General features: G+C 38.6%; 1 protein-coding gene and 1 long non-coding RNA gene across 14 annotated transcripts in view; one reads left to right on the forward strand and one right to left on the reverse strand.

The window, feature by feature from the left end:
- Positions 1–10,062, forward strand: part of LOC139179320 (uncharacterized) — an 11,179-nt gene extending 1,117 nt beyond the window's left edge. The window contains exon 2 of the long non-coding RNA XR_011563677.1: positions 1–10,062. This exon is cut by the window's left edge and continues 102 nt beyond it. This is a non-coding gene — a long non-coding RNA (uncharacterized lncRNA).
- TCF4 (transcription factor 4) overlaps positions 1–20,101 on the reverse strand; it is a 385,533-nt gene that overhangs the window by 109,452 nt on the left and 255,980 nt on the right. The window lies entirely within an intron of this gene.

The following is a 20,101-nucleotide window of genomic DNA, read 5'->3' on the forward strand; positions in this document are numbered from 1 at the left end:
ATGTTTATGGTTTTATTTTTTTTAATATTATAATCAACCCACAAAAAAGGGGGGGGGAGAGAAGGAACAAAAAATAAAGAGGAAAGAAAGAAAGAAAGGGGATGGGAGGAGAGGCGATAGGCTGACTTGAGCTTGCCAAATTCAGAGCAGCAGAGGAAAGGAGGGCCTCTGGGAATTGATCCCAAATGAAACTAAATCATTTGCATATGCCGAAGCAAATGCCACCCGAGCATACATCTATTCTCAAGAATCAACTTTAATAATTCAGAGCACCTATTTCCTTACAACTCAACGCGGTAACCAAGCACATACAGTATTAATATACAACTGCGGGGACTGCGGTGTCGGTTCGGAAGAGCACAGCCTTGGCTGAGGCTGGAAAGTTTCCCCCACGCTGTAAAATAAACACACACACATCCACATGCACACATATAGCGAAGGCCCAGAGGTTTGTCTAACTCACTCGCTCTGAATTTATTCAGAAGGTCCCCAGAGGTTTGTGTAAACAGTACTTGAATTATAATCACACATTTCATTCAAATTTCATGCTTTGAGGATTTTTTCCTCATTAGAACAGTTAGTTGTCAATCTGACAGGATCACATTTGTAACCTTTAAACCACCCTCAGTGTTTCATACAGAAGGCCAAGGTACCCACCTACCAAAGGACAGCGTGCAAAAAACCACGGCTTAGAAAAGAGACTAGGATTTACAGGGAGATAAGTTGGGTTTTATTTGGGGTCGATGTTCCTTTGTTGCTTCTCATAAAGACCCCTTATTTAGAAGCCTGTTTCTGGATCCTACCTAACTTTTCAAAGGTGGACTGCTAGAAAGATTTCTTAACTATTTTGATATACAACCATTCTGTTTCACCTACATTACATGGCTTTTCCTGCACATTTGCTAACATATATATGCCTTTTTATTAATTCTGTAAGTATAAATGATATTTTCATACTTTCAGAAGCCACAACTAACATTATTAAAATTGACGCTCTCATTGCTTTTAAATATACTGTTAAACATGTACATATTTTTAATCTGTAAGGTGAAAGAGATTTTTAAACCCTGACAAATCAGCACACGGGACTCAAACAATTAAAATGGGACTAGAGCACTAAGCTTCCTGGCTTCGTTAACTAATGAAAAAGGGTCTGAAATTTCAAAAGTACAAATTTGCAGTGATTAATAAAGATACTTGCTGAAAAGGTGACCTATGCATTATAACCAGTGAGACACCATGTATTATCCTCCAGTGATGTTATAGTTTTGGCCAGCTGACCTCAGAATATTATTTCAATCAGAACTCAAGTTAGTGGCTTGTCAACTGAGACACTTCTGGGAACTCAAGACTTTGAAGTTTTCCTAAGTGACAGAAGTATAACCTATGATAAATTTTTAGTGTGCTGCGTGGGGCGTTAGCACAGATGTATAGAAACAGCTGAAGCTGTATGCATAAATCCATGTGTTTCATAATAATTTTATAAGAAGTCTTTAATTGTAACAACCAGTTTTTAAGGCACCTGACCTGGTCAGTTGTTTCTTTCATCAGGATAAAATTGGGTGCTACCTAACTAGCTGTAGCTAGATAGAGTCCCTTTTTATCACCAAAAGGACGGGGAATGGAGGTCAGCCACTCCAAACATTAAGTCACCAAGCTCTCGGATGGTTGGCTGCAAACAGTCCTACCCCAGAGGACACCAGGGGTAGGCAGTGTGCCCAAGTGTTTTCTCTGCCACTTTTGGGAAAAAAATTCTTACCGGTAAAATTATTGCTTAGAATATTGATCACCTAAAGTACATCCATATTATTCTTAACTTCTCTAAAGTTTACCGTTCTTTTGTGATTTTCCAAAAACTCCTTGACAGATATATTTGGGATGAAGGGGAACTGGGGACACATACGTAGAGCTGTCACAGAAATTTTGAGGATACCTCACCAGAACTTGCCATGCATGTGTGCGGTTTCACCTACATAGCAGACCTGCAGTAAAAACTTGCTGAATGAATGAATAAATGACTGCATCAAAAAACAAGTAAATATTCTAAACCACTTGAGTGCAGAGTCTGGGATTTCTGTATTCATTCAGTTTCCAAACAACGATTTACCCATTCCCAACTTCGCCTTGAGCCCCATTGCGGCACGTGCTCTTAGTAAAATGGAAAAATAGGACTAAAGACTGTAGGGACAGTCATACATGTATTAAAGAATCAATCAGAAAACAAACTATTATGAAGAGGCTAAGGAACTGAACTATTCACTCCCAATCACAGATCTCATTAAATTCTGCCTTTTTTTCTGAATAATGACTGCAACATTACACCGTTACTGCAAAGTTCAAATAAACCAAAACACACACATACATGTACCCTGCAGACTGCCTGGAATCAGGCAGGTGCTTAACAGACGACATGAATGAATGAATGAATGATGAATGTATGAACAAAATGTCATTTTCCCCCCAAAATATAAGTTGTTAGAACTTGTATAACTCCATGTTTCTAAGTCATTGAACACTCATTTTTTTCCATATACTTGCTTGCTTCTACAATGCTATTCTTTTTTGCCTAGTATAGCTGAATTAGCTAAACATAATATCCCAAGGATAATAGAGATATTCATCAACATACAGGATTACATAATACCACGGGAACAAGCAAACCTATAAAGAAAATGACCACCTTTAGGTAAATATCTACCCCATCAAAAAACTGGTAAGACAACTAACACATCTATGTGCAGTGCTCGCTCACTCAGTCATGTCTGACTCTGCGACTCCAAGGACTGTAGCCTGCTAGGCTCCTCTGTCTATGGGATTCTCCAGGCAAGAATACCAGAGTGGGTTGCTATGCCCTTCTCCAGGGAATCTTCCCAACCCAGGGACTGAACTTGCATCTCTTACATCTCTTGCATTGGCGGGTGGTTCTTCACCACTAGCTCCACCTGGGAAGACCCTTCAACATGTCATCATTATAAAAATATTATAACTTATTTTATTTTGGAAAATTTTTTATACTGGAGTGGGTTGCCATGCCCTCCTCCAGGGGATTTTCCCAACCCAGGGATTGAAGCCAGGTCTCCTGCATTGTAGGCGGATTCTTTACCGTCTGAGCCATCAAGGAAGCCCAATACATGTATACTGATAAACAATTTAAATAGCATCCAAGTACCTACTCTGCACTAGTTTCATCTTTATGACTAGTTCCCTGTGACAGGTATCACACCATTCCTACTTTAAAGACAGAATTAAGGCACAGTCTGGGATGACATTTCATAGATCATAAAGCTATAAAATCCCCAGGACTTAAACTTGAGGGCCAGACACGTCTGTGTAAGAATCACTGCCTTGCTCCCCTGCAGCAGTGTGGCAGGGGCCAGGTCATATCACGAGTCTGAGTTTTAGTTTCTTCCTCTTAACACAGAGCTTCTTTTGAGGCATAAATGAGGGACACCTTGCTCAGTGTATTGGGGCCTGTTATAAATGAGAGTGGATTCCCTTGTTCTTCCTCTACTCTTTCCTCTGTGCTAGAGTTCCTTAAAGAGCAGTGAGCAAACAGTCTCCACCCAAAACAGGCAGTCTCAGAAGTCAACTAATATGGACAAAAAAATTTTTAAAATATAGGACCATGCTAAACTCTTTACTACTAAGCAATCAAATCACATTACTGGTGTGAGAAGCATGTGTGCACAGTTAGGTACTTAAAAAACATATTTTCTGTTGATGAAATCAGTATCAGAATCTATGTTCTCATAATTAAACATAAATGAATGATAAATTTTGCCAAGTCAGTATCTGGGCTGTACCTATTCACTGAAGACAGGAGGTATTACTGAATTTAAGTTATTCAGAAGCTAAACAACTGAACTTTTTTTGGTCTCCAGTAGGAGTCACTATAAACAAGACATTTAATTCATAAGTTAATGTTAGTGTTGAGTTAGTAAATAGATATACATGGATTGTTATAAAACTTTTCAATAAATGCTGATAGCTTATACCTAAAAAAGGGTGGGTGTTTAAAAACCAACTTAAACTGCAGTGACAAAAATCCACTTCATCAAAGATGTAATTATCCAAAGGAGGATGCAGACACACATGTACACACACGGACACGCAGAATAAGAAGAAGGTTTTCTGATGACCGTAAGGCGAGACAGCCTTGCAGGGAACACCAACAAACTGCCTGTGTGGACATTTCTCTACTTCATTGTATTGACATCTTTAGAATGTAAAATAACCATGTCTGCTAATAAGTGAGGGAGCTTGACTAGTTTAAAAAAACTATTTCCCTCATTTGGAATTCCAATTATCTCAAACTTTTTTTTTTTGGCTAAATACACATTTATCTGGAGAAAATACTTATCTCACATAAATATACTTGTCACATAATTATAAAAATATTTCTCGGAAGTCTGTGTTGCATGAAGAACTGAGATAAAGCACAAATCATGTGGGTCGACTCTGGGGCCAAAACTTATTCTCTTAGCACCACTTAGACTATTACAGGTACAATAGTTTTAACTATTTGTATAGTTTAAAGGTAGCCAAGTTTAGTTTGGAAGAGAGTTTTATCACAGAAGATTCTCAAAGTAACACAGACTGCGAAAACGAAAGCCTATCTGTGGCTTCATCAGAGTCTTCCTATTGTTATCTTAAATTGGCTACTTTTATATGGCTTGGGTTCATAAGCAGACATCCAAATGGTTTATCACATGATCAAGTATTTATTCTTTTCCTGGCCGGTCAGATAGCTTGTAGTCATATTGATAGCTAAACCATGTGGACTAATTTTTCTTTTGTTCCATAAATATTCATCTTCCACCTTTCTGTGGCAGTATTTCTCTTCAGAAGAAAGAGGAGGTTTCTCATTTTGCTTTAGATGTATTATAAAAACTCACAGACATATATTGTTTTGGTGACATGCAGTAGTATGCAAAATAAATGCAAAACACTTTCTAACATTCTTGCATGCCGTTAGATCTGGTTAGACTCATTTTCCCACTTTTTCACATTTTTCTCATTTCTATGGTAAAGAATACAATGAGTATGTCATTACCCATATGAACATGACATCTCAACAAGCCAGAGATATAAAATAGCACTACCCTTCAGACTGGGAAACAAGTGTCTAATGTCATGTATGGTACGGTAAAGTGAAATATACTCAGTGGCAACACCAGAATATATAGATTTTCATGTTGAACTGCATTTTGAACTGCAACACTAGAGTCTAACTGAAGTTCACTTCTTCCTTCCTCAATTTCATGCAAAGATCTGTCATTGCAAAAGTCATACGTTGATCTACTACTAAAACCTCTCAAATACTAAATGAAATTAGAAAACAATAGTGCAATTGACACTTTTGATGACTAAAGGAGATCTTTTAGTTAAGGAGAAAAGACTTCATTGGGTTTCTTATTTTTTCCTCAGGACATCAGTCTCTCCCCTCTGGGATAAGTGGAATTTTTTCTTTGGGGAAAAAATTCCTTTATCCTAACCCAGTATGATCCATAGCCAGTCTCCAAGTTTGATACAAAAACAAACCATTTCTATTTTGGTACAATGAGGAAGCATCACAGTGGACAATATAAAAACAGAGATGGAGGAAGCTGACTCAGATTGCTGCACTTCCTAGATGAGAAAGCGAGCGGGCTCACCACAATCACCTGAGTCAAGTGAAATAAGACGACAACTGTTTTTTCCGTCAAGTTGATGCACGTGTAAAAATGAATTCCCAAAAAGTTAAAGGGGAAATCCTGGGCATGTTTATTTGCCTGGATGAAGGATTCCATTTGAGAAATTTCTGACAAAATGGATTGATGAAGCAGACTGGAATCTCGGCACAGGATGTACACAATTTTTTAAAACACTGTGAATAAATACTGGGCTTCCCAAAGCATTGCTCAATGATTAGAAGGAAATGTGATATCACAATGGAAATCATTTTCATTCTAAACAGAATAATTGTCTGGGGTTTGTTAATAAGCTCCTTTGGAGGTGGGAATTCTAACAACTTCCTGAAGTTTCCAACTGTTGACTACCTTTGCTTGATATCACTGATCACAGAAGAAAGAACTGCTGAGCAGAGAACAATTTTCAAATACTCTAATGGCTATTTCTGATAAGCACTCAGTAATCAAAGAGTAGGTAAAAAGAATGAAAAAAAAAAGGTTTTAAAAATGGAGGCAAATGACCATGTAAGAGTAGCATTCAATACATATCTGTTATTGAAATGACTATTTCAAATTACTGTTTTATAAAGTTTCTGCCTAAAAATATTCTTTTGAGTAACTGGGAATGAGCCCCTTGGAGCAAGAATTAATGGCATTTCAAGGCGAACGAGCAGTAGATTTTCTCTTAAGGCTGATCCTTAGCCTAAAGCCAGAGCTGATCACTGGTCCATTCTTGACCTAAATGTTGGGTTCTTTAACTCAAAATGACCTTGAATTCTAACTACTTAGTTTCAAAAACAAATGATCTCTTGCCTGTTAATCATACGCACTTAAACATCCACCCCACACATAAACACAGAAATGACCATGAAGAGTCATGTGAGATAAGTTTTGTACCATCATGCACTGAGACAAGTCCTTATAGCAAATTCCATGAGTAACCCCAAAAGAAATGGTTTTAAAAGGGATAAGGTGCAATAAAGGAAAATTCTGAGCTTCTAAGTAAATCGGAAATTCATAAGCTTTCACTGAACACAAACAGCATTAAAATTAGAACTGTTTGGCAAAAATCTGACACTGATACATTTTGGTTTCTAACATGCTGCTGCTGCTGCTAAGTCGCTTCAGTGGTGTCTGACTCTATGCGACCCCATAGACGGCAGCGCACCAGGCTCCCCCGTCCCTGGGATTCTCCAGGCAAGAACACTGGAGTGGGTTGCCATTTCCTTCTCCAATGCGTGAAAGCGAAAAGTCAAAGTGAAGTCGCTCAGTCGTGTCCGACTCTTAGCGACCCCATGGACTGCAGCCCACCAGGCTCCTCTGTCCATGGGATTTTCCAGGCAAGAGTACTGGAGTGGGGCGCCATTGCCTTCTCCGTTCTAACATGAGGCCAACCAAATCAGGTATAGGTGAGGAGTGCCCCAAAGTTATACAGCAGTGATGATCGTATTTCCATTCATTTACAGCTGGGCAAAAACTGGCCTAAAAGGACATCTTCCTAGTCATGGCCAGCAGTAGTAGTAAATACTGCCAAATTGCCGAATCACGGTCCTCACAAACCAGAGGCATGAAAGTCCCCTCCATGTCTTTCACATGTCTCCCAAAATGTCAGTCAGTTTTCTGCCTTCTTTGAAAGTGATTACCAAATGCATTTTGAGAATAAAACTACTTAAAATTTGCTTAATGCAAGTCAAAATCTTAAACAGGTCAACTTTCCCATCCTTACCTCCGGCCACTGATTGCCTCTTCTGCAGCGTGTAACATGTTCTCTAATACCTGCAAGCCATGTGTTTTTTGAGTTTTCTTTTTTAGGCCTTATATGTTTTGTGAGTGTATATGTGTGTGTGCTTAATTATGTCTGACTCTTGTGACCCCATGGGCTGTAGCCCACCAGCCTCCTCTGTCCGTGGGATTCCCCAGGTAAGAATACTGAGTGGGTTGTCATTTCTTTTTCCAGGGGATCTTCCTGTCCTAGGGGGTCAAATTTGCATTGCAGGTGGATTCTTTACTAACTGAGCCACCATAAATATGTGTTTTTTTTTTTTTTTTACAAATGGCAAATATTATTCAGCTTTGAAGGGTAAAGGCAGGTTCTCAGCAACGTAAATCAAGCCGGTGGTCAAGACAGATTTAGAATTCAGGTCTTCTATCATTCCACTTCTTATAATGTGCCATGCTTTGCCACTCATTAAAAAGCCCCTGTTCTCCCTTAACCTAGAATGTCCTTCCCTTTTTCTGATTGTGATAATCTTACCTATATATGAAGATAATTATTGTGAAACCTTTCTTTTAAAATTTAATTAAGCCACATTTTTTATGGAGTCTAAGCACCGACCTACTCGACCACCTACACCAGTGCTAGTCTGTACGTCTGTGTGGTATACAAGGAACAGGAAATAGAATGAGAGCTCAAGGCTTGTCCATTTTGTACATGGCCTGTGTCCTTCCAACTTGCTAGCTATGTTGACCAACTTATACTTTCTTCAATAAAAATAAGTACACTTAAAAAAATAAAAATTATTTGGCCCATAAGGCTTTCTCAGAGTTAAACATTTCTGTATTGAGTCATTCTTAGTATCATTACTAAATAAATGACAGTATTTTATGATAAATGATTTTGAACATAAAAAAGTTTTAAAAAATTTTAATTGTATTTTTGATTTTTTTAATGACTTCCAGATTTTTGTTTCTCCAAACAGGTATGTGGGGATGAGACCGCCATCCCCACTACCTGTCATCCTGTCCTTATTAAAATAATGTGGAGGTCAAAAACCAAGGTTTTACTTTAAGTTCTGACTTTATCTAAATCTCAGTTTCTTTAGAAGTAAATATGTTTCAAATAAATAAAGTGTTAAATTGTGATCATGACAATTTTTCCCCCAACTTAAAAATTCTGGGATTTATATTTTTATGATAATGAGATATCTCTGAATAATCAAGCCCTGAAGATACAGAGCTCGTCAAAAGTTGTTTCTGCAGTTGAACAAGCAAGAGCGCAACAACAAGGAAGAGATACACGGAGGATGTCAGAAACTCAACCGCACCTGTCACCACTGTCTCCATCTGCCAGAGCTGTAACTCTCAGTCCTCCAGAATCAAGCTCTGTGGTCACTTCCAGATAAGGACCATTCTAGAATGTATGGCTCTCCAGCAGAGTTTAATGTCATGAATTGTAGCTAAATAAATCATGCACCTACTTATTGCCCCCCAATACTGTAGATTTTTAAAGAGTAGAGATTATGACTTAAATGTCTTTGCCCTCCCCTATAACAGTGTTATCTGTACATAATAGGAGCACAAATCCATCTTTGCTCATTGAGTGAATGAGGACCAGAAAGAGATGTATTTCCTTCCTTCCACAGTGACAGAAACGATCAAGTCCAGGGTTGCCAGAGAAACACGTTACAGCCGCTGTAACTTCACTTTGAGAATACATCAAGTCTTCATGAAGTGGAAAAATGAGGGTATGATTAGACAAAAACGTTCATACAGAGCTACACCTACATTATACTGATAAAACACACGCACACACATGTAACCATGATGAACTGTTTCCCCAGTTTTCAAACGTTTTAATGATTGTGTTTTATTTCATGAGCCTGGCCTTTCCTTCACCTGGATTATAAACTGCTGAAGATTAGGGATGGACAAAGTTTTATTTGCTGGGTTGGCAGAGAGCATATTCACTTACACACACACTTCACAGAAGGGGGCTTGGAGGATCTAATTTGTCTTCCTTTCTCTTGTGTAGTGTGGCTATTTTCTCAGTGGAATAATTAATTGTGCCAACAATATGCCAAAGATATAAAAATGGATCCATGCATTGTCACTTCTTAGAGGTGATACTGTTACGCCCCCTCGGAGGTGCGATGCAGTCTCCTGTTTGTTTCATGTACTTGGTTTTTCTTGGCAAGTCCTCCTTAACTTATCTAACCTATATTCTACTTTAAAATGTCCTTTTATAAACATTTTCTTAGAGGGACGACATATCCTCTGAAGGCTAGACATTATTTCCTAAGGACGTGGAGGCAAACAAAGAAGCAGGTGCTTTCCATGTCATTTCCACATATTTAACTTTTTTTGTTGTCCTTTCCAACACATTCCATTTAACCAGATTTTAGACATGACCAAAAAAAAAAAAAAACCTTGAAAGATGTTATTTTGTTATATTGTTAAAAATATGCTGATAAAGAAACTTGCCAACAGTTACAGTAAGTCTCAGAGTTGATTTCATCTTTCTACTATATATTGCCTTGTTACCAGGGCCTGTGCGATTACATCGATTGTTGAACTTTTAAGAGCCATAGTCTCTGTGTCTATTAGTCCACAAGGTGAATCAGTGGTACTAGGCTCCTATGAAGCATCATGAAATGAACTCTTGCTTGGAAAACGACTTGTGGCCACTTGTCTACTTGCATAAACCTTCACACTAGCAGGAACTCTGGTGCACACTGCACTTTCCAGGAAGCCTGGCACTTAGTAGGTGTGCAGTAAACATCCGCTTAGTTTTTGAATTTGATACTTGAACAGATTCAAAGCTAAGTGGGTACACGATGATACAGAGTCATCAATCGTTCCCCACACCTTCTGGCTGATGTCAGATGGGGAGTTACAGACCCCTCTTGACAATATGATAGAAATTATATTCTCTGTCTCCAGTTACATCTTTGAAGACTGGAATTCTGTTGATTAGAATCTTAAGAGAAAGGCACTAACATTTTGTCAAGACTGGTTTAAAATATACTTGAGATCTGGATACACATAAGTCATATCTTTTATGAAATAAGCTTATTTACATCTGATCTACCTAAAACTTTACTAAGTATATTCAGACAGTTAATTAATACACTTTTGATGTTCTTACTAAGATGAGTTTTTAGAAAGCATCTTCAAAAATAAGTTATCACCTTACTTGTTTATACCTTTTAAAAAAAGTTTCGTAACTTAGTGATATCATCACAGACAGCTGGTAGCAATGCAACAGTTAATCTGTCGGGGTCTCCTTTTAAATTGCCAATTTTCAGATGTTTGGAAGGAAAATACTAGAATCTTAAATTTGCTATGCAGAGTTGTCTGCAGAGATGTAAATTTCATTTATCTCCCTCTTTATATACTTTTATTTCTGAAAAATTTTTTAAAGGCTAAGTCATTTTCAACCATACACTGCAGGAAACAGACCACTTTAATACTCAAGATGTTTTATCTTTATTATCTGTGGCTTTTGCTGAAAAAAAAAAAACAAATCCCAAAAAACACCTCCACTCACCTCCACATATCCTAATATACCTTAATTTCTTTGAATCAAATGCAGGTGCTTCATTTTAAGTGGTGGTCCAATGACTGACATTTAAAACCCAAAAATCTTTGTAAGTGGCTGCAGTGCTTAATGTTGTTGGCATTCACGGCACTTGTGCCATGGGGGCAAACTGGGGCCATGCCATCCTACTGTGCAATACGTTTAATCCAAACCCTGTAATCGTCACTGTGATTATCCATTTTGTCGTCCTGAAGGCTGCAAGTTCCCAGGAAAGTTGGGATAGTGACTGTGCTTTGCTTTCCAGCAAAGACTGTTTCTGTGCTCTGTTGTTGAGTTGGGAGCACAGCTGTGCAAAGGAGTTTCAATGTACCAAAGGGTGGTCGGAGAATAATCAGCTCAAAACTTCACCTGATGAGTTCACAAGCCACAGACTACACACAAAGTCTATGAAGTCCTCGAGCACCATGATCACTTACATGACTTTTAAACTGGATCTGCGTCAAGCAGTAGTGATCGATGTTGACCTCAAAGATACTTTTTTGCCCTGATTTTACCCAATCTACATAGCCACGGACAAAGACTGAGCATACTTTCATTTTCCAGCAGTAACTAGCATGTTATTTGTGTTTCACAAGTGAAATGGTCAATGTAGGGACAGATCTTCAACTGCTCATTCAAATCAAACCATAATATTAAGAGCATTATCTAAAAAAAAATAACGGCTTGATTTAGTAAAAACATTCTTAATAATAAAAACAATAAAACATCCTAAATCATACTCCACATACTTTAAACAGCCTGAAATAACTTTTATTAATAGTGTGTAAATCTTGTATTCATAATTGAGTCTTCATAGTAAATGGACTATTTAGGTATATTCTGATGAATTATCACAGGAGAAAGGTATCTGTCATTATTTCTAATCAAAATCTCCAAATACATATTTCCAAGATAAATCAAAATGGACCTTAATAAAAGGATTCAAAATCATGGGCTAAGACATCCAGCCTAGAGGAAAAAAAATCATTTCAGAAAAAAGGAAACAGTGTAAAAGCTCTTGGCTGCTTAAAATGAGTTTTAAATGAATGAAGGGGGTAGTCCCTGCACCCTTTTAAAAGTGGAAGTGCATACTTCAAAATAATAATTCAGAATTAATTAATGTAACTCTTACTAGTAACTTGACTTATCAAGTTGAATTCATAAAGTATGACCTGGCTAACTCAGAATTAAAATGATTAACTGTTCAAAATAAACCACTGCCTGTTCTAGAAAACATCTTAAATCTTACCCTAGAGAAAAATTGTTACTTCGTAACACCTTTCTTCAGGGGCAAAGAGGCACTCAGTTTCCATTGTCAAAAATATTCATTTAAATGGGTAATAGCCAAATATATACTGATGAATTATTCAGATCTTCTCAAACGTCGGGGTAAAAGGAAGATTTAGCAAACTGGTACTATATTTTCAGTTTAATTATAAAATAGATTCTTAGGAATTAAAAATAATGTCTTAGCAGCAGACTGAGGCCCAGATTTGGCCACTAAAGGCTGTGTGATGCTCTTGCTGCAAGACAAGAACAGGACAAACACAGCCTAGCGGAGTGTGCGGCCACAATGGTGGGACTTCCACCCAGGAAACCTGTCCTTAATGTATCCCGTCGTGTGCAGATTTGGCAAGAATCTCCAAACATCATTTACATACCATATGCCCTGAATTACCTAGGCACAATGGCTGTGGATAAATATGATGTTTCAGGTCTGTTTGCTTCCTTTTATAAGTTTTGCAGCTTTCATTTCATTTTTCTCTTTACTAAACAATTGAATGCAATCTTGTGTGCTGCATTTGAGTGTTTTGCTAAATCAATAAATAGTTCATTGTGCTTTGTGATTAGAAAAAAATGATCTGAGGTAGGCAACCAGGAGGTATTTATTCCTCCTAAGCAAAAATCAAATAAAGGAAATGAGCTCTTTATGCTTTGCACTCATTTTAACCCTCGTCTCCTTACCAGGCATAGAAATTCGAGGTATTCAACAATTAAATAGATAGAAATCAAACATTATGACTTCTGTGGAATGTATAAAATTGGTCAGCAAGTTTTCATGTTTAAAAGGGATCCCTGAAAACAGATTCTTGGTAATTCCTGTATCTGTTCACCTTATAATTAAAAGGCATTATTACTGCTTGTGCCTTAGTTTACCTCACTCCCAAGAATGGTATTATCACAAACTCAGTAATATATGTCCAGATTCTCACACTAAATTTAAAGTCAGGTTGATAAAAATGTATACTTAAACCAAAAAGATCAATAGCCTAAAAAAGGCTTGGAGCAGAACTACGTACATATTTTTTGTTGTATACTATAAATTTGACTGTATAAACTTCCAATTAAAAATGACATTCACACCATCATTTTTGATAGAATTTTGCACAGTAGGAATACTCATTAATGCAGGGTAATACAGTGTGATAAGCAGCTTAGACATCAAAATAGCAAAAAAAAAAAAGACAGTTGGTCTACTCTTTACATGAGTAAAATGAAACTTAAAAAATTAGATACCTGAGGAATTAATTTAAAAGACCACTTATTGGCATATGTGTTTTTTTTAACTATGTAAAATCAAGAGCATCCATTCTCTAGTCAGTTTCTACTAAAGAGGTCTCACAAAAACACAAACTCATCCCATATTTGATGATAAAACATTAAATGCATTACAATATTCAAAATGAAATAAAATGTAACAAATAATTTTGCTCATCCTACAAGTACAGAGTGTGTATCTATATACATTTATATACTTATATATATATATATTTTTTATACTTATATATATTTAAATCATTTAATATGAGAATTTCTGAAATATCTGGATTCTTTTCAGCTTTGGTAAAAGAGGGGCAGAAGCCCATTAGCTACAAAGTGTGGGCACCTGGGTAATTTCTTGATCTTACACTGGAAAATACAAAGTGGTTATATAATTCTCAGTAAAGGGCAAAGGAGTGTGCATATACTAGAAGAGAAACAGGTAAAAGACAATCCAGTTATTTCAGGATCCTACAAAATAATCTGCTTTCTTCGGGGGGCAAGGAAAGAAAAGCTACCCCTTGAAGAGCAGCAACGAAAGGGTTAACAGACATATGCTGTATAATTAGGAGATGCATTAATGATTATGAATAGTAAATGATTTGGTGCAAAGAAAAAAAAATTTCAGTCAAAGGGACATGTACCTATCTTACATGTTTATTAGTAACTGTATATAACTAGAGAATTCTGCTATTAAGAATCTTGCATTATTGGTGTAAATACTTCCAAGGGTACATCAAATTGTAATCTTTCATACGACATCCATCAAACCAGGCTGGAGATTTTGACAAACATTAAACACAGTAAGGAGGCAATTATGTATGCATGATTTAATCTGCAACTAATTAATATGCAAATTTATTCATATGTTAGTTACTAAATTAAAAATGCAAAGAAGCCCTTATGGTGATTCTCGAAATTTTGCACAAACAGAACATTTAAAATGTAAGAAAAATGAAGTTTTTTAGAAACCTATAACACACTTTTAGTGTCTCCAGAACCTGTTGCATTAAGAAGACTCAAAAAAATGCGTGTTTAAATACTGGATAATAATTTAAAAGGTGTGCTAATTTTATGTGAGAATGTGGGAACAGAAAGGTTAATCAGAATTCTCTCGAACTCTTAAGAGATACACTCTAATTACCAGACAAATGGTATTCTATTTCTAAGCTTCCGACCCTGCTTTTAGGGTTGTCAAAAGTTGGTCATCTTACTGATATCTAGTACAAATAGTTAGGGGAATAAATAGTATAAGAAAGCAACTAGATATACTGAAAATTCCAGGGTAACTCGGAGCCCATTTGGTGCTCACTAAACACACAATTCACTCCTCAAGATGGCAACTCGCTCTTTTCGCCTTTGGGGAACAGATCTTTGCAAACAGAGAAATCGGAGGAAAATCTTGAGGGAGCCTAGAAATTCTCCCCAACTCTCTTCCGAAAGAATCCTTCAAAGAAAATAATGCCACTAACCCAAGAGCCACCAAAAAACATAAGGTAATTTCCTCTGAATTCAATCTGGCTATTTCAGCCCTGCATTTTCCAGACAGTCCAAAACTGATTCGAATCTCTGATGGGAGAAGAGGGATGTGGAGTCGTGTGATTTAAAAATATCTTTGGAGGTCTGCATACCGGGGAATATCCATTCAACTGCCTATTTTATCCTTTGGCACCACAGCCTTCTGCGAGCATCTGATTTCCCGGTGATTTCCTAGTGATCAGCAGCGAGATTTTGTGTGGATCACCTCTGATCTGATTACCTTTCGCATCCGAAGTCCGACGGGCCATGTATGCAGCTCCGGGAGCTGGCACTGGGAACAGCTGTAGTGGCCTCAAGAAATCAACGCAAGTCAACTGTATAAGGAAGCACAATAGATGCGTCTACAGCTCTTCCTAGGGCACTGAACTCTCACCCACGTTAGGGGAAAAAAAAAATCGCCATCAGTCTCATCGCTGCCAAGTGACACACAAAAAGGAAGTTAACCATTGGCTGTTACTTTTATTCACAGTCTGACTCTGATCTCCCAGCTTCCCTCAGCCCCTTCTGATGCCAAGCGGGCTACAGCTTGCCCATTTCATTTCGACCACGGCAGCCAAAAAAAGCACTGCCCCACGGTGCAGCGACAAGCAGTCTGTTTTGATATTAGTACCCCAGTATGCGCTGGGAGAGAGTCAGATGTCCCCAAACTATGTGGCCTCCCCCGAGGGACCCGGTCCCGGCCTTCCCTGGCCGCAGAGATGCTGAGCCCGCCACAAAGCCTCCGCTTTGAAGGCACCGGGGCAGGAAACGCACCCTCCGCGGGACGCAGACAGAAATGGCGGGGAGGGAAGACTCCTGCCCTCCAATCCCACACTCGTGTCTAACTGGAAATATTAACAGCCGCTCCCCACTGCCTGCCAGCCAGCAGACGGGAGCGCAAACCGAATTACGTAAGGAAAGGAGTCCTTTTCTTATGTAACTGAATCTTCATAGGGGCTAGGAAGGAAACATCAGATTTTCTTATTTTTCTCTCATGAAAGAGGTTGATGTGGGGGTTCAGAAGAATGGTTATTTTTTTCCCCACTAATTCTCAGAGAGGGAGGAAAATGGTAATAAAATCCTCCCTTTTGGTCCCGCAGACACTCTGCTCTCTCTGCTAAATGTACAGACTCTGAGTCTAACCTGGTTTAACCCGGAATGCACCTGGGATTTCTCATTCTCTCCAGCCTCAATACATCATGCTTTTTAAGGTCTGCAGTGAGGCAGCCTCAGGTTGAGGGGCTTCATTCCTGGGTATTTCAGGAATCTGAGAGGAACCCGAGGCATTTTTAATTTGTACAGGTGACTCAATTTTGGTTGTGACCAGAACTGAACATAAAGCTTTTAAAAAAGCCTCAATGTACACATTTATGCATTCATTACACAGTGTTAAATCTAATTTGTTCTTTTTACTGTCACAGGAAGCACATGTTTAAAGCAATCTGTTTCCTCATGTGAATGCTTTCCTGTCTGTTTAAAAAAAAATTGCGACACACTTTACCCTGAGTAACCAAGAGGTGATCATAAATATCCCTAAATAGCATTAAACAGATATGAAAGACATTAACACTTTCAGAATGCCAAAGTAGTATTAAAAAAAAAAAATTCTAACAGATGCTCCTAGGTCAAAAAGTGAAATGTGTGTTTCCTGAAAAAACACTCTCATCAGAATCATAAATGAACTGTGAGAAGAGGAGTGAGGTGTTGCTGAACAAACCAGGATCCTTTTGGTGAGGAACTCAGCAACCCATTGCCAAAGTGCACTTGCCATAAAAAGCCCAAACTGAGGTGGAAGTTTGATGAAAACCAATATCCTCTGCAATCCACAAGGTGGCAACGAGTACAACTGAGGGGCGACCTGGTGGGGTCTCTCCCACTTCCCAGAGAAAGGTTCTGTCTCTGGAAACCGAAGCGTTATCTCTGCTCCGGGAAACCAGGAAGAGGTCTGGCCCAAAGGGACCTTTCCTGCAGTGCGGTACGTGGGGCCTGGCTTTGCTGGACATTGAAGTTGGCTGGGAAGAGATGTTTGTCGTGAAGTGTATCGGTCATCTCTCTCTCCTCCACCCCCTTTAGCAGATTTTTCCCCCGCTTTAAATGCAAGAATTCAAGAATAAGCCCTTAGAAAAAAACTGTTCTAGGTTTCCCACAGCTCACAAGAAAAAATACTGCCCCCCTCTTCCAGCCAAAGGAATTCAACAACGGCATTGAGAAAAAACACATTACTAGGCAGCAAAGGGCAGAATCCCCCAATTCTTTGACTTTTCCAGAAAACATCTGTATAAATAATCCTGCGTATTGTTACAAATGGACCTAAACAGTCCTAAACAAATGGAACTCTGTTTTACTTTAGAAGAGAAACAAGCTGCCACGTACACCCACCTAGTCAAGGCACCTCCGTCTTCTCAGATGAAGTCAGAGCCCCCGGCCCGACTTTTTATGAGTGCCACCACCAGCTCTACAAAGGGAGAGCAGGGGCATCACTTGGGAGCCCTGCTTCTGGTCGCTTGCAGGATGACGCTGATGGAATAAGAAATAAGAAGCATGTATCTCCTTATCACTTAGAGGCAGGGCTGATTTAGGCATAAACAAATTACTGGCAGAGAGAATCATGTTATGAAGACTCTGTCATCTTGGCCTAACGTCCTCTTCTAAAAGGGAAAAGATGGGGAACATCCTTCCAACACAAACTTCGCAGAGCAATTTAGTCGATGACTAAAAAGGCTGACGAGGTGTCTCTGACTGATGGATACCATTGTAAGGACAAAGAGATAGAGAAAGTGCTCGGAGTAGTTCCTCAATTCAGAAAAAGCAAGTGGTCTCCATTAGCCAGAATTTTTCTGAATGCACTTGAGACACTGGCCTCAGTTTCCAGTTAACGTTCAGGAGGCTGCATGTTAAAAATCTGCTCTAGCGCAGGACGAATTGGGAGGCTGGGACTGACATATATACACTACTCTGTCTAAAATAGGTGACTCATGGGAACAGACTGCATAGCACAGGGCACTCTACTCAGTGCTTTGGGGTGACCTAAATGGGAAAGAAATAGGAAAAGTGGGGATGCATGTATACATACAGCTGATTCACTCTGCACAGAAGAAACTAACACGACATGGTAAAGCAACTCGAGTCCAATAAAACATTTTAAAAAGAAAAACAGAAAAAAAAAACAAAAAACTTCTTTAGTGTCCGAAGAAAGGCAGTTACTCTGTTGCTGACAATGCATTGCCAGGGCTTATCATGAATATCATTTGCTGTCATAATTTCTAGATACCTACAATGCATCAAGCATATGCTAAGCACATTATATAGCATATGCTAAGCACATTATAGATATATATATATATATATATATCGTGATATATATTTATCATGATATCCTTAGGAGGGACGTATCTTTTCCCCATTTTCCAGGGAAAGAGTCAAGAATGACATCATATGTCCAAAGCCAGGTAGCTAGTCACTGGCACAATCAACTAAAAAAAACCAGGTGATCAGATTCCATGCTCTTAACCAGCAGATGATACTGTTTCTAGTAGAGATATCCTATCCTGGCATATCTGGATATTCTAGCGGATATGCCTGGGCCAAAGCTGTGCATTATAACCAGTGACTTAAGAGGTACTGAGGGTCATTCTACAATGAGATGAAACTTGTGAATATTCAATTTATTCCAGATCGTCAAATATTTGCTAAATGAGCCAGGCTGCACAAAGTTTCCAGTCCACAAAGTGTTCCAAACAGCTACAGCCTCATGAATAAGGACACAGACAGAAACCTCAAGGGCAGACTGCCAAGGTGACTATCCCAGCTCTGCCACATACTGGCTGTGTGACCTTGGGCATGTTTCTTCACCTCTCTGTGCCTCTATTCTTTTATCCCCAAATAAACAGTAGCACCCATCTCATTGAATCTGTGAAGGAATAAATGATTTAACAGATGCAAAGTGCTCAGTGTCTGGTGCAGAATAAACACCAGGTCAAGGGTCTGCTCCCAGTACACCAACATCAGCTCACGCAGCAACCCTAACCTCTGTCTATTTTGGAGACCACAAAACAGGCTTGTGACCTAACCAAGGCCACTAAGTGAGTAAGGAGAGGACGTGAGACACTAAAGTAGGAAGATTTCTAGTGGCGTTTGTCTGCACATGACTCTACCACTTTTATTACCATATTCATTCAGTGGAAATATATTTCTAAGTAATATGCAGAAAGCAATGAGTTGAGTTTCTATGGGACAAAAAAGATGTACGCAAAACAAAAAAGACCTTTACCCTCTCCAAGGTGGTTACAGGTGAGTAAGGGGATTCCGCTGTTCCATAAAAAAGCCTAAAGGACAAAACATCCCGGTATGACACTGTGTGACTGCATTTCTTGAATGTACAACTTTCTCAAAAGGCCAGACTTTCTGCTCTTTTTAAAATGCTAAGGCCATTCCCCAAATTGGGCAGTGCGCGACATTACACTGAGCATCTCCCTAAACACCAAGGACCTTAGTTGTGAAGCTTCGCAATTTAGATAAAGCCTACACTGAAGAGAAAGAACTGTTCAACAACACATGGCATGTCTGGCTTTTAGCTTAGTTGTGGAAATGCTCTGAATAAGTATAAATGAAGGAAGAAGTGAATGAAGCAATGAATGAATGGATGAAAACTTCTAAAAATGACTTTTCCCCTCCCACCCGGGTGCTCCCAGTTTATTATAGGGTTCCGCTTAACAGCTAGATTGCTGATGTAATTTATTAAAGGGAAAACAAAATAGTATTGTTTCTAAAATACTTACTGGGGTTTGAATTTTCTAATTCCAACTGTATCTGTCCATAATAAATATGTTTGATTCTGTTCTCTTTTGCCCAGCACTAGCAACTAAGCTACAGATTATATGTGACAACATCTTATACACTTAAAAATAAAATTGACATAAAGGCATTCTATGAGGACTCCCTAGGTTTTGCCACTGAAATTTCACTCACGAAGCACAGGCCTTACTATTAAACAAAATGTAAGTGGCAGAATGTGTATCTGTTTATTATACAACAATACTTTCAAACAGTGTAACAGTTATAGAAATAGGTTTATTTC

The sequence above is a fragment of the Bos indicus genome, chromosome 24, assembly GCF_029378745.1.
Source record: "Bos indicus isolate NIAB-ARS_2022 breed Sahiwal x Tharparkar chromosome 24, NIAB-ARS_B.indTharparkar_mat_pri_1.0, whole genome shotgun sequence".
NCBI lineage: Eukaryota > Metazoa > Chordata > Mammalia > Artiodactyla > Bovidae > Bos > Bos indicus.